Here is a 14,466-nt window from a genome sequence, read left to right as displayed (position 1 = left end):
GCATTTGAGCTTTCCAGTCCTTATTCTATCTCCAGAAATGAGACTAGTTGAGTCTCCATATGGTTTTTACCTCAGCTCTGCCTTAGGGCAGTTCTTTACACTTCCTTGGTTGCTCCTCTAGCTATCAGCCTTGTCAGCATCTACCTTGTAACCCCATTGTGTGGACACCCCCCTTACGCCAGTTCTCATGTGTTCTTTATCTCATGTCACTCACAAGCAGCACTTCTCCCCCAGCTTCTATTTGTGTTCGCCACTGTGCTCCATTGCCACCCCTGCTTCTGACCATATGCAACTCAAGACCATATGGACTGCATGGCGCTGCTTGTTGGCCAGGTTTTCCTGCAGTTCTTCATCTGTGCTTACTCCTTGCTCCTCCAGTCACCACGAGGAATGGGGAAGTGAGTGACACGGTAATAGCCCCAACATACAATCAGCACGTTCACATACCAGAAATTAAAGCTGGCGATATAATGCCTAGCAATAAAAAACTAACATAGATAAAGCTGTTGTGAAGAAAGAAAAGTATGTTTAGCTCTTTGGAATCTTGCTCAAAACTAGCACTGCGTCCACTCTTGGTGTTTCAGCCCTCTCCTTTGAGAGGTATTTTGAGGGGCTCTTCGCAGTGCTGACAAAGACTTGTGATGGTCAAACTTGGCTTTATTTAGGGAAAAACTAAAACATGATGGGACCCTAGGAAAGTTATGGTACTTTCCTGCAGCAGCATAACACCCACGGTATTGTAGGAACGCGGAAAGAAGAAGTAGGGGGATTTCCTCAGCTGTGAGAGATGAAGAAAGAAGATCCTTCTGAAGAGTGCTGCTGAGAAATATGGCACGGCGAGTGGCACTGGGCTGCCCTGCGCCAGAGCACTCCAGCCCTTCCTGCACCTGACCCAATTGCCTATGCCGGCCTTTTGAAGCCTGTGCTGGCTATATAGAAAAGGAGATCTAGCCCCTCTCCAGCAGTTTAAACTTCTTAAAAATGGCTTACAACAGTTTTTATTCATACACAATATCAGAAGCAATTTGAAGGTCTGATAGTCTGAAATCCTTCCAGGCCTGGAAGCAATTGTTCCATATTTCATAGGTGAGCTGAAATCCACTTCTGTGCAGCCGCATGTAGTTCCCATTCCTAGCCTACAGAGAACTGGAGATATAAAACCTATTCCACAGGAAGAAAACATCCATCTATATCCTATAGGCCACAAAACAATCACCAGAAAATAATGAGCTTTGCTTGCTGCTGACCTGAGCAGAATTCAAACTGTGAAAATTTCCATGACCAAGATCAGTCAGTTTAGCTAAAGAGCCTAAGTGGGTAGCTGGTTTTAATTTTTGCATACTTGACTTTTGCTGTTTGCTTATTTCAGGCATCTCATTTCCTCGAGTATTACTTAGAGGAGGGATGAAAATAAAATGATACATGAAACGATGAGATAAAATAAAACTGACATTCACAAAACAGAGAGAAAGAGGAGATCTGGTTCTAAAGCAAGCAAAATTTCACTGGAATAGACAGAGATGCTTTGTTTGTGCCAGGACTCTGTTTGTCCCAGAAAAGTCCAATCTAGAAAAAAACAGGATAGATGAAGGTCATCATTATTACCGCAGGCACTTAATTAGATTCCTAACTGTATCTTGATTGATCTGTAAGGTTTTTAGAGATAGGGAGCCAAACAGCATTAGGGGAAAAAACTGAATTTTATGGAAACCTTATCGAGTCAATAATTTTCCCTGGCTCTTTTTTTCATTCCTTGAATCCATCCACAAAGCGAAACCTCCCTTCAGCCCCAGCAGTGCCTCCACGGCAGAGCCTGCCAGAGTCGGCGCCGGGGCTGAAGGAGCTCTCTGTGCCCGCTCTCTCTGCAGCTCTCCCCCATTCACCCGCAGCGCGCCGGCCGGCGCGGGCGCCTGGCTCGGCACAGCGCTTCTGTGGCACGGTCCAGCACCGGTGGGATTTTCCCAGCCGCGAGCAAAGCGCTGCTGGGTGTGCGACCCCGGCCAACAGATAGATAAGAGCTTGTCAGGTGGAAGGAGGCCTGCAGGGAAGTAAAGCCCCTACAAAATACCCTTGCAAATGATAAATAAAAAAGCATTAATATTGAAATAAAGGTCTTACCATGACTATATTTCACTCACACTTACTTTCCCTGCTGTCCACCAGGATAGGGCCATGTCATAACATTTTCAGGGATGGGGGTTTAGGAACCGTACAGCTCTTGAGCAGACAGACATTGACAAAGGTCCAAGCTGGGGCAGCTTTAAACAAATCCACGGTGTTTTAGGGGTGGCTGTGGGTTAGCAGCTGCCCTGTTTATTTGAGAGGACAGGACTGAAATCATTAATAATACCTAGTTACCCACAGAAGACTTGATCTCCATTTCCACCACTGATACCTCAAACATGAAATCATTACTTGTTTTAGATGACATTGAAAATAAGCATGCTCTGTGGAGGACACTGTCATTTTGCATGGGTTTGGTAGTCTAAGCTTTCTACTGCAGGTTTATTTAAATGTGTGCATTTTGTTAAAAAAAAAAAAATATCACAGCTAGGACATACACTTCTCTAGGACATTTGCCAGTGCTGTCAAGGGCAGCTTTATGGGCAGGTATACACAGGTTCTAGGTGGAGATGCTGTTCATTTTCCTCAGCAGGCTCAGCATGCATGCCTGAGTTCTCATGCTGTGGAAATCTGCTCACTCTGACTAGCAGGTGGAGAAACGAATTATAGCAACCATCCCTCTAGGCCAAAAAAATTCTACTGATTGTCACAGTAGTTAGGTGTGAGTTCTCATTGTCCTTCACTTTTGAGGGGATTTTTTTGTCTGCAGATGAGCTAGTATTATTATCTGCTCACTTCCCAGGGTGTTGTTTCGGCTCCGTTGCCTTTTTCACTCATACCACAGAGCCATTAGGCACAAACTGTACTGGATTGCCCTAATGAAACCCAGTGACTACTATGCTCAGCTTTTGCTGCCCCCTCCCCCTAGTCAGACGGCCCCTGGGGGAGTACCTCTTGATATCTCCCTCTTGATTCCTCTTCACAGTGTATTCTAGGTCAATGCCTCCACACTGCCTGTATTGTAGCAAATTTTCCCCTGTTTATTTAAAAAAGTAATTAATGAGAATGGAAGTTTTCCAGCTACTCCAGTCAAGTAAATAACTACATTTAATTTGGGACGTAAAATAATTCCTTTGTTTCACTCTGCCTTGCCATATAGAAACAAGACAAATACCCAAAAGGTACAAAGTCAACAGCATGTAGCCAATAGCATGTAGTCCATCTAAAATGGGCTTGCTTATGAATCTTTGGCACAGAGATGAGGAAAAGACTCTGATGGGACCAACACCAACTTAGAAATATTCCCAAGAAACCTGATCCCTCAGAATATTAGATGAGTCACAATTACTCATTCGCTCCTTCAGTTGGCTGGGGAGGGGGACATGGAGAAATAGCTTATTAATATTGACTCGTAACATCTAAAAATTGCAACAACCCACATGCGGTTCAGTTATAGTGGCTGCCATGTAGGGCAGACAGAGCCAAGATACACCCAGTCTTCATCGCTTCTCTCCCAGCCTTGTAGCTTCGCCAATTCCCATTGCAGTCAGACCCAAGGTATGAGCTGTCTGTGTAGGAGTGTTTGCAAGTGGTATTTCTCCAAGGCAGAGTGTAACACTGACATACACACTCTGATAATCCAAATCATCATCTAGCCCTGCAAAAGGGCAAACTGAGTGCCAATGCTGGCTGATTTTTGCATTATATCTCCAGGTCTGCCAACTAGTCTTTGTCTGCTTCGACGACCGGGGCTGAGCAGCAGTGGGGTCCACATGAACATTCAACATATTCTCAGGGAGAAAGGGGGATAAGTTGCCTCTCCAGAAGACTATGCTTTTGGTGGTTTAAAGACGGAAGAGGCTTGTATGAGAAAATATTTGTGTACAGGCAATTTGAAAACATTCAGGTGATGTTATGACTGAATTACCTGACTCTATTTTCACAGTAAACTCAGCTATAGCAAACCTCCATTTATAGCAAAGCAAATTAAAGTCACTAATTGTTTCATATGTGCAATGTGGGAATTGCAGTTTCATTTATAATGAAACTTTGATTACACCATAATTGTTCTGGCAGAAAAATTACTCCATTTTCAGAGGCTTCTGCTGTGTTTTCAGACTGTCCGTGTCTGCAGTAGTTTTTATATTCCTTGACTAGCATCGTGCAGTCACATCTCTTTAGGCTTTCCCAGAATCGTGATTCATATTCCTGATTCTCAAAATCCAGACAAACTCAAAGGAAACACTTTCTTTTAGGTGGAAAAGCAAACAAAAATGCAGTGTTTTGGATAGCCTGATAAGTCCTAACTGTTCTGTGCAGAGTCCCAGGGGAAATATCAACTCATGCTTTTTACATGCTTGGCAGACTTCTGTACTTGACATGTCCTCTAATGCTTTTCCTCTTACAGAAAGCCACTGTTCCCTTGCAGAAGGTGCTTCTGCCACTTCCTACCAGAACTTATCTAGTAATTGCCTACAAAGTATGAGCATGTCTGCACTGAACATCTGGAATGAAAAAACATCATTGGAAAGACCTTCATGAACTTGTTCCTCAGGTAATTAAATGCATAAATCACATTCCTCATGACCTTCTTCCTCCTGTAACATGTTTTGCTTCACACTCATCCATAAAGATCACCGCCAAGGTGATTATTGGTATAACTTTGAATGTTACAGTTGTTGGTATTTCTCCTATGTGTTTGCACTGATGAGACAGGGGTTTAGGACTCTGAACTGTTTGTAGCAGGGACCTCATTTTCTTGGATTTCTAAGTCCAATGTCTACAAGCCTGAGAGCTTTATAGAATAACACATAATAATAATAACCTGGAGTTCATCAGCTGTGCTTCCTTTACAACTTTTCTGGTGTCCTCTCCTATTACAAAGGAATACTGTAGCTATCGGGTGGCGTAGGAGGGGAGCAACTCTACACCTCTAGTTCCATAGAAACCCTAGGGTAGTTAACACATAGTACAGGGAAGGAAGAAGTATTTGTAATTAACGTCAACAGATACGGGCATGAAGTGGCTCACAACACCGTGTAATTGTGGCCCAAAGCAGGGAGACTTGCAGCTGAGACCAAGGGTGTTGTTTCCATGTCATTGATACCAGGATTGAACCGTGAAGTGAATATTCACATCACTGGAGTGAGAAGCATTCAATTTCCTCAAGATCAACTCTCTGTAGTCTGAAAGTGTGAGGAAAATGTGTCGGGCCACTTTCTGGGCATCCTTTTGTGAAAATGAAACAGATTTCCAAGATATGAGAAAATTAACACCCCAAATGAAGCTGTTCTGCCAGATGACTTCAGCCTTTTCATATTAACCACTCTTCCACAATAAGACCTGCATTTTTCTGAGTAAAAGTTGTAGGCACCAGCAGTAATATGCTTTAGCATTTAGCTGGCATTACTAATGAATTTTTATGTGTGACACACCTCTGGATGGAAAAACTACCGTATTAACATTGAAAAGTGGAACCATTTTAACCTGGATTATTTAGAAGCTTTTCCTATGCTTACATTTCATAAATACTAATGACGTGTTTCACTGCTCATGTTATAAATCGTCCATGTGACACAGGCATTCACTTCCTCTATATATTTGAGCATGGCACTGAACAAGATGTGTAACTATTTTAGAAGATCTCAACTGGAGAAACTGTTACTTCTAAAAGTCTGTTCATCCCTACATAGGACTTCCAATCTTCTGAAAATCTCAATGATGGGAGTCTGGTGCTATCATAAAATCTGTCTTCAAATTTCTTCTTGTGATTTGTGTTTTTCTCTGAAAGTTTTTCAGCAATCTTACATTTATCTCCTTGAAATTTCAATAATTCTGCATTCAAAGAGGATGAATTTATGGTAAATACATCTGCATCTCTCAGTATGCCATGGAGGTTCAGGTAGGCTAAAAAACTTTCATCAGTTATAATAAATGGCTTGATTCAGATAATGTCAAAAATATCCATTAACAATTAACAGTAGTGCTGAGGTACATCCCATAATTTATTATGTCAAATTGCATTCTTGATCAAACATAGAGAGACGTCTGATGATGCTGGAAAAATATAATTAGTAAATTTGATTGTAATCTATCATAAACCAAATTAACATATGGAAAATGATTCAGATAATGCTTTAGGAATCTAAAGAGAATTCTTATTATGTTAGAATGTCATAAGCCAGACACTGCCATGAAAGAAAAGAAAGGTAAAACTAATTAAAGCATTTCCAGTAAAAAGCACTTTTCATTACAGAGTTCCATATGTCAAAACTGAAACTATTCGCAAAAAAGGGTTGGTTTTAGTAAGTGTCAGGATAATTTAGATTCCAAATTGTCAAAATACATCTTTTTGGTTCTTTAAAGGAAAAGTCTTAATTTTCTTACATAAAGTTCCTTTTTTCTTTAGCAATTTTCATTAATATATCATAGAATCATAGAATCATAGAATGGTTTGTGTTGGAAGGGACCTTAAAGATCATCTAGTTCCAACCCCCCTGCCATGGGCAGGGACACCTTCCACTAGACCAGCATGCTCAAAGCCCCATCCAACCTGGCCTCGAACACTTCCAGGGAGGGGGCATCCACAGCCTCTCTGGGCAACCTGTGCCAGTGCCTCACCACCCTCACAGTAAAGCACTTCTTCCTTACATCTCATCTAAATCTTCCCTCTTTCAGTTTAAAGCCATTACCCCTTGTCCTATCACTACATGCCCTTGTAAAAAGTCCCTCTCCAGCTTTCTTGTGGGCACCCTTTAGGTACTGGAAGGCTGCTATAAGGTCTCCCTGGAGCCTTCTCTTCTCCAGGCTGAACAACCCCAACTCTCTCAGCCTTTCTTCACAGGAGAGGTGCTCCAGCCCTCTGATCGTCTTCGTGGCCCTCCTCTGGGCTCACTCCAACAGGTCCATGTCCTTCTTATGTTGGGGGCCCCAGAGCTGAATGCAGTACTCCAGGTGGGGTCTCACGAGAGCAGAGTAGAGGGGGAGAATCACCTCCCTCGACCTGCTGGTCACACTTCTTCTGATGCAGCCCAGGACACAGTTGGTCATGTTGAGCTTCTCGTCAACCAACACCCCCAAGTCCTTCTCCTCAGGGCTGCTCTCAATCCACTCATCGCCCAGCCTGGATTTGTGCTTGGGATTGCCCCGACCCATGTGCAGGACCTTGCACTTGGCCTTGTTGAACTTCATGAGGTTCGCACGGGCGCACCTCTCAAGCCCGTCAAGGTCCCTCTGGATGGCATCCCTTCCCTCCAGCGTGTTGACCACACCACACAGCTTGGTGTCGTCAGCAAACTTGCTGAGGATGCACTCAATCCCACTGTCCATGTTGCCCACAAAGGTGTTAAACAGTGCCGGTCCCAATACTGACCCCTGAGGAACACCACTTGTCACTGCTCTCTACTCAGACATTGAGCCACTGATCGCAACTCTTTGAGTGCGACCATTCAGCCAATTCCTTATCCACTGAGTGGTCCATCCATCAAATTCATGTCTCTCCAATTTAGAGACAAGGATGTCGTGCGGGACAGTGTCAAATGCTTTGCACAAGTCCAGGCAGATTAAATCAGTTGCTCTTCCCTTATCCACCAATGCTGTAACCCCGTCGTAGGCAGCCACCAGATTTGTCAGGCACGATTTGCCCTTAGTGAAGCCATGTTGGCTGTCACCAGTCACCTCCTGATTTTCCATGGGCCTTCGCATAGTTTCCAGGAGGATCCGCTCCATGATCTTGCTGGGCACAGAGGTGAGACTGACTGGCCTGTAGTTCCCCGGGTCTTCCTTTTTTCCCTTTTTAAAAATGGGGGTTATATTTCCCCTTTTCCAGTCAGTGGGAACTTCCCCAGACTGCCATGACTTCTCAGATATGACGGATAGTGGCTTAGCCACTTGTGCTGGTTTTGACTGGTATAGATTTAATTTTCTTCATAGTAGCTAGTATGAGGCTATGCTTTGGATTTATGCTGGAAACAGGGTTGATAATTCAGGGATGTTTTAGTTATTGCTGAGCAGTGCTTACACAGAGTCAAGGCCTTTTCTGCTTCTCACACCACCCCACCAGCAAGGAGGCTGGGGGTGCACAAGAAGTTGGGCTGGGGACACAGCTGGGACAGCTGACCCCAGCTGACCAAAGGGATATTCCATACCATATGACATCATGCTCAGCATATAAAGCTGAGGGAAGAAGAAGCAAGGGGGGGACATTGGGAGTGATGGTGTTTGTCTTCCCAAGTAACTGTTACACAAGATGAAGCCCTGCTTTCCTGGAGATGGCTGAACACCTGCCTGCTGATGTTCAACAACTGAGAGGACACAATGCCGCATGATAGTGCTTTTAGGGCAAACTGACTCTCTCAGACGTCTAACAAGGAAAGGAACAAAGACTTCAAATCATCAGTCTTTCACCCTACTGAGAACCAATAAGGGTCACCTCGTCACTCGCTGACAGATCCTACTGATGGCTACACCTAGTTGAATTAACCTAACTCTGACTTTGACCAAGGTCTCTGTTTCTATCACCCATATTGGAAATCTCAGGCTTAATTTGAAAATATTCAAATCTGATTGAGTTTTCTGCAGGATCTGGGCAGGCTTGAATTGGGGCTACATAGAAGTTAGGCCAAAATACTCCCACCCACTAAATAACATTTCAAATCTTCCTGCAAGTCACTCCTGAGGGAGAGAAATGCTCTCTTGGCACTACACCAGCTGATGAGAATTATTAGCAAAATCAGTAACAGGTGATCTCCATCTCTTCTGAGTGCAAATGGACAAGTACAGGGCAGGGAGGACACAGGAAGACGCGTAGTTGTGGGAGATGTTCATGTCCAAGTTAATGCAGGTGCTCAGACTCTGGCTGCCAGCATTCAGAATAAACTGAAACCCAGTCAGTCCCAATCTTGCTTCACTTTTCTGAGAAATAAATAAGAAATAAATCAACTACAATCAATAGATTGTGTATCACATGCAAGAAGAAAATGAAATAGTTGCCTAATCTGTCATTAGAAGAACAACCATCCAGTTCATCACCTGGGACATTTTTCTGATGGCCTGTAAGGGGACCCTAACTGTCCTGAATACCACATGGATTCCTAACGCACTGTATTCTCAACTTAATTTCTCAGAAAAGGAATGGTTCTATCTAAAAAGACTCACACTTTCAGTATACTGTTTCCTAGAAAGAGGCACCACAACAGCCCCCTTCAGATTACAAATATCCAGTCTGTGGCCAAAAATGTTCTAATGCCTTCTGCATCTCCATAATTCCTGCTTTTAATATTCCCTGTCCCACCAGCTAGGAAATCAAGCAAAAAATAAAATCAAAATACATTGACATTTATCTTAATGGGATGAAACTGAGTGTAAGGAGAATGTGCAGCTACAATGGCATCTTCATGGCAGAGTTAAAGACGACAATAATTTAGCAGCTCAGTCAGCAGCAACACATTAACAACTAAATCCAAAGGCAGATGTCTTCAGCTTTGTGGCCTTACCGTAAGTGGTACAGAGGCTCACTTCCAGCCAGCCAGCTTGCTATTACAGGAGGTGAGATTTTGCACCCTTACACTCAAGCTGCACTCAGCACAGACACCTCTTTTACACAAGTTTTGCTGTGGCCTTGAGGTTATGTTAAACATAAGAAAATTATTTCAAGCATGTAGCTGAACAGGAGCTGTTAGAGGCTTAGCATGCACATCCATACATCAGTATCCAAGAGTGTCCATCTGAAGGATGTTCAAGCAGAGAGGGTTCTGACTGGAAGTTGCCATCCACCTCCTACCTCTGAATTTTGATATGGATAGATCTGGCCTTTGCTCAGTACTGTCTCCTCTGAGATAAAAGGTCAAGGGGTAAGAAGGTTTGGTATATCTCAGGTTAATGCTAGATAACCATCTAGCATTAGATGGTGCTCAGTGTTTAAAGGTTAAACCTTATCACACCAACCTCAGGACCATGCATCCAAAATTTGGATCAAAGAAGGCCAGATCAACCTCATAATGAAAAAGGAGTTTGCCACCAGATACAGATCCAGACACCAGGGGAAGCGGGAGCCATAAGGATCACAAAAGCAATAGCAGAAAATATCAGCAACTGCTCAGGCTTCATCCAGAACAAACATTATATTATGCTGTGTTATGTTTAATAGAATCCAAATTCTCTATGTGATTGGGTGAAATGCGCTCAAGTTTGGCTGCTTCCTGTCATTATGCATGAAAATTCCACCTAGTGATGATAAATATTGAGCCATAAACCTCTGCAGAGTTCAGGAAAGATTTCTTGTTTTCAGAATGTTCTTCTGATGTTACAATAATGTGACTCAGGACTTATTACGTATGGCTGTTTCTTTTAATCTAGTGTGCTTAGCTTCAATGTCAATTTTAGACACTCCTCCAGGAGCTACAAGAAAAACGAAGTCTTGATCATTGCCCAGCTTTACAGAAATTCAATGTGAGCAATTATGAGCTGAACCCTGAGAAGGTCACATTTATAAGTAAGAGTGAATAAGGGAGCTTAGTGAGAGTGACTACTCTGTGAGCGGCAGAGACAAAACAAAGCGCAGAGGTGCTCAGCTGCTTGCTGCCTCCATGGTGCTTGCCGACCTGATGCCAACCATCACCCGAACTCCAGGATCTCCTCCCCATGCCATTGCCGAGCAGGCACTGATCCAGGCAATAGCGCTTCTGCGAGCGAAGTGGGAGGCAGACATACGAAGGAGCAGGGACTGGGATCACCTCGCAACCCGGATGCCACTCCAGCCAGCACAGAGTCTTACCCTCTCCCAGTCTTTGATCTCTGTCTTCGATCTGCTTGGGCTTTTGAAAGTTTTGGGGTTAGGGTTACCTTTTCTGAGGGGTCTTTGGTTGCAAGTTAAAAAAATCCTCATTTCAGTGCTTATGTTGTATTGAATTATTCTGGCAGGAAAGGACTTAATACCTCTTCTCCTCCCATTTTATGTTATCTTTCTTTACCACTGAGGGAAATTAAAAAAAAAAAAGGTAAAAAAAAGCCTGCTTGTATTTCACTTCTCCTCTTCTATTGCATTTTCTTTTTGCTTTTTTACATCATACCTATAAAATTCTCACCTGTTTTTGGAAAAGCTACCAAAAGGTAACAAGTGACATTGCAGTCCTGCAGAAATAAATTCGTTCCAAATGAAACTACCTTTGATATGGTATGTTTTTCAAAATAATCCTTTTTTATTCTGCCAGCCCCACTATTCAATTTTGCAGGCTTGAAATGAAATAGATGTATAGTTTCCTATGAGTCCTGTATGACTTCAGAAGAATTAAGATGATTTATATTTTGTCATTTTAATTTTATTTCATTTATTTCATCAATCTTTAAGGAATATTTTGGTAACTGTCAAATGTCCATAATTTATCACAATAAAGGATTGGTGAATGGACAGAGGTATCATTTCCCTCTTCTAGTCTAAATCAGAATTGCTAAATTAATGTACTGTAAACATGCTGAGATAACTGCTAATAGTGAGTCTTAGATTTAAGTGGTAGAATCCTCAACAGTTTGCCTATGGACAAGCTGACTCCTGGCATCACTCACACTGAGGAGTTCTCATGTACCACAGTGAACTGAAAGAAAATTTTGCTTATGGATTTACAACATAAAGTTGTACGGTCATACAAACTGAAAAGCAAATGCAGTAAAGGTCTTCTTAAATAACAGTTAGTGTGTCCAATTCACAGGGTTTTTTTTGCTTTGTCCAGTCCTTATAGCTCTGCATTTGGACTAAAACAGATGTAAATTGCTACTGTTCTCATCTGGTAGCATTTCAGTTATTAACTAGGAAAGAGATAAAACCGGTAAGTATGCAGCTTGTATTTGTGATGTGATTGACAGAAGTGCTGCAAAAGGTGGGGCAGTATAGGTTAGGAGTGACGGCATCTTTACAAGACACATGGCTTTGTAAAAATTATGTCATATATTTTCTTGTTGTATTTCACAAAAATTCATTCCATACATCTGCTAGCTTGCTACAGGCAGTAAATCAGCCTGTCCTTCCTCATTCTTTTGTTCTGGCACATAAAATTTCTGCAGTTCATATACATTTTGGCAACCACAGGGTTGATATTGAAAAACAGGGAAAAGTGTCTTTCCATATTGTCATGGTTTAACCCCAGCCAGCCACTAAGCACCACGCAGCCGCTCACCCCTCCCCTATCCCAGTGGGATGAGGAGGAGGATCAGGGAAAAAAAAAAGTAAAACTTGTGGGCTGAGATAGGAACAGTTTAATAACTGAAGTACAATAAAATATAATACTAACTAATAATAATAAACATATAATAATAATAATTGTAGTGAAAAGGAATATAACAAAAAAAAAAAAGAAAAAAACCAAGAAAAGACAAGTGATGCACAATGCAATTGCTCACCACCTGCTGACCGATGCCCGAGCAGCAATGCGCCCCTCCTGGCCAACTACCCCCAGTTTATATACTGAGCATGACGTTCCATGGTATGGAATACCCCTTTGGCTAGTCTGGGTCAGCTGCCCCGGCTGTGCTCCCTCCCAGCTTCTTGCACACCTGCTTGCTGGCAGAGCATGGGAAACTGAAAAGTCCTTGGCTTAGGATAAGCGCTACTTAGCAACAACTAAACCATCAGCGTGTTATCAACATCATTCTCACACTAAATCCAAAACACAGCACTGTACCAGCTACTAAGAAGAAAATTAACTCTATCCCAGCCGAAACCAGGACACATATTCACATTGTTTTATGCCAGGCAACTTGGCATCTAATATTAGACAGCTGATTTCATATTTGACACAGATTAGTAGTGCCTTAGACCTAGCATCTCTCAACCCATATTTGTCCATTAAATAACTTTGACTCTTTTGTAATGCAAACTAGCTGAATGATAGTTTCCGAAGCGTACAGAATTGCTCATTATATCAGCATCAGTGTCTGATTTGTGCTTTTGGCTGTGGCAGTAAAAGGACCTGCAACTCCCCTTTGTGCTAGCTGAGTTTTCCTTGAAGGGGGAGAAGAAAATAGAGCGGGTTTTTTTTACTTCCTTTAGTCTTTATTTTTGTTGTCACTAAATACATCTTCTACCTCTGTGTAATAACATGGAAATGCAGCTAATTAAATCCAAGGATTGTAAAATACTCAGTGCTGAAAAGGAAGCTGCCACAAAATCCATTTGCACAGCATATTGAAAGGAAAAGAGAAAGTGCAACTGGAGAAACTGATAAAACTTGACCAGTGGAATCTCTTAGATAATATTCTTGAGAAGTACTTGACAAGTGGGCCCGTGTCAACATCATAAGGTTCAACAAAGCCAAGTGCAGGGTCCTGCACATGGTTTGGGGCAACACCCGGTATCAATACAGCCTAGGGGATGAAGGGATTGAGAGCAGCCCTGCCAAGAAGGACTTGGGAGTACTGATGGATGAAAAGTTGGACATGAGCCAACGTGTACTCACAGCCCAGAAGGCCAACCGTATCCTGGGCTGCATCAAAAGAAGCGTGACCAGCAGGTCAAGGGAGGTGATTCTCCCCCTCTGCTCCACTCTCATGAGACCTCACCTGGAGTACTGCATTCAGCTCTGGGGCCCCCAACATAAGAAGGACATGGACCTGTTGGAGTGAGCCCAGAGGAGGGCCACGAAGATGATCAGAGGGCTGGAGCACCTCTCCTGTGAAGACAGGCTGAGAGAGTTGGGGTTGTTCAGCCTGGAGAAGAGAAGGCTCCAGGGAGACCTTATAGTCGTCTTTCAGTACTTCAAGGGGGCTTATAAGAAAGATGGGGACAAACTTTTTAGCAGGGCCTGTTGCGATAGGACAAGGGGTAATGGTTTTAAACTAAAAGAGGGTAAATTTAGACTGGATATAAGGAAGAAATTTTTTACAGTGAGGGTAGTGAGGCACTGGAACAGGTTGCCCAGAGAGGTGGTAGATGCCCCATCCCTGGAAACATTCAAGGTTAGGTTGGATGGGTCTTTGAGCAACCTGATCTAGTTGAAGATGTCCCTGCTCATTGCAGGGGCGTTGGACTAGGTGACCTTTAAATGTCCCTTCCAACCCAAACTATTCTATGATTCTGTGATTCAAAAGGCTATGGAAATTCTCTAGACTCTGATGTATCGAACAAAGTGAACCTCTTAGGTTATGACTTGGCCCTAAATGAGTAGGATAATTAAAATCATGATAATATTTATTCAACATGGATTCATTTAATTTGAAATAGGACTCAATCATTCATAAGCGCTGTAGAAGTGAGAGCTGCTGGATGTGATTTTATAAGCTGGGTTGGGGAGCTCAGTATTTTTCGTGTTTCTTTTCAATTGCTCAGATGTGCATCTTCCTCACTACACACAGAAGGTGCCGGATGGATTCAACCCAGATCACACGGATAAGCAGTGGGCAGCCATGAGATCC

The sequence above is a fragment of the Gymnogyps californianus genome, chromosome 3, assembly GCF_018139145.2.
Source record: "Gymnogyps californianus isolate 813 chromosome 3, ASM1813914v2, whole genome shotgun sequence".
In the NCBI taxonomy this organism is placed as follows: Eukaryota; Metazoa; Chordata; class Aves; order Accipitriformes; family Cathartidae; genus Gymnogyps; species Gymnogyps californianus.
The sequence above is the reverse complement of the archived record's forward strand: the minus strand, read 5'-3'. Positions refer to the sequence as shown.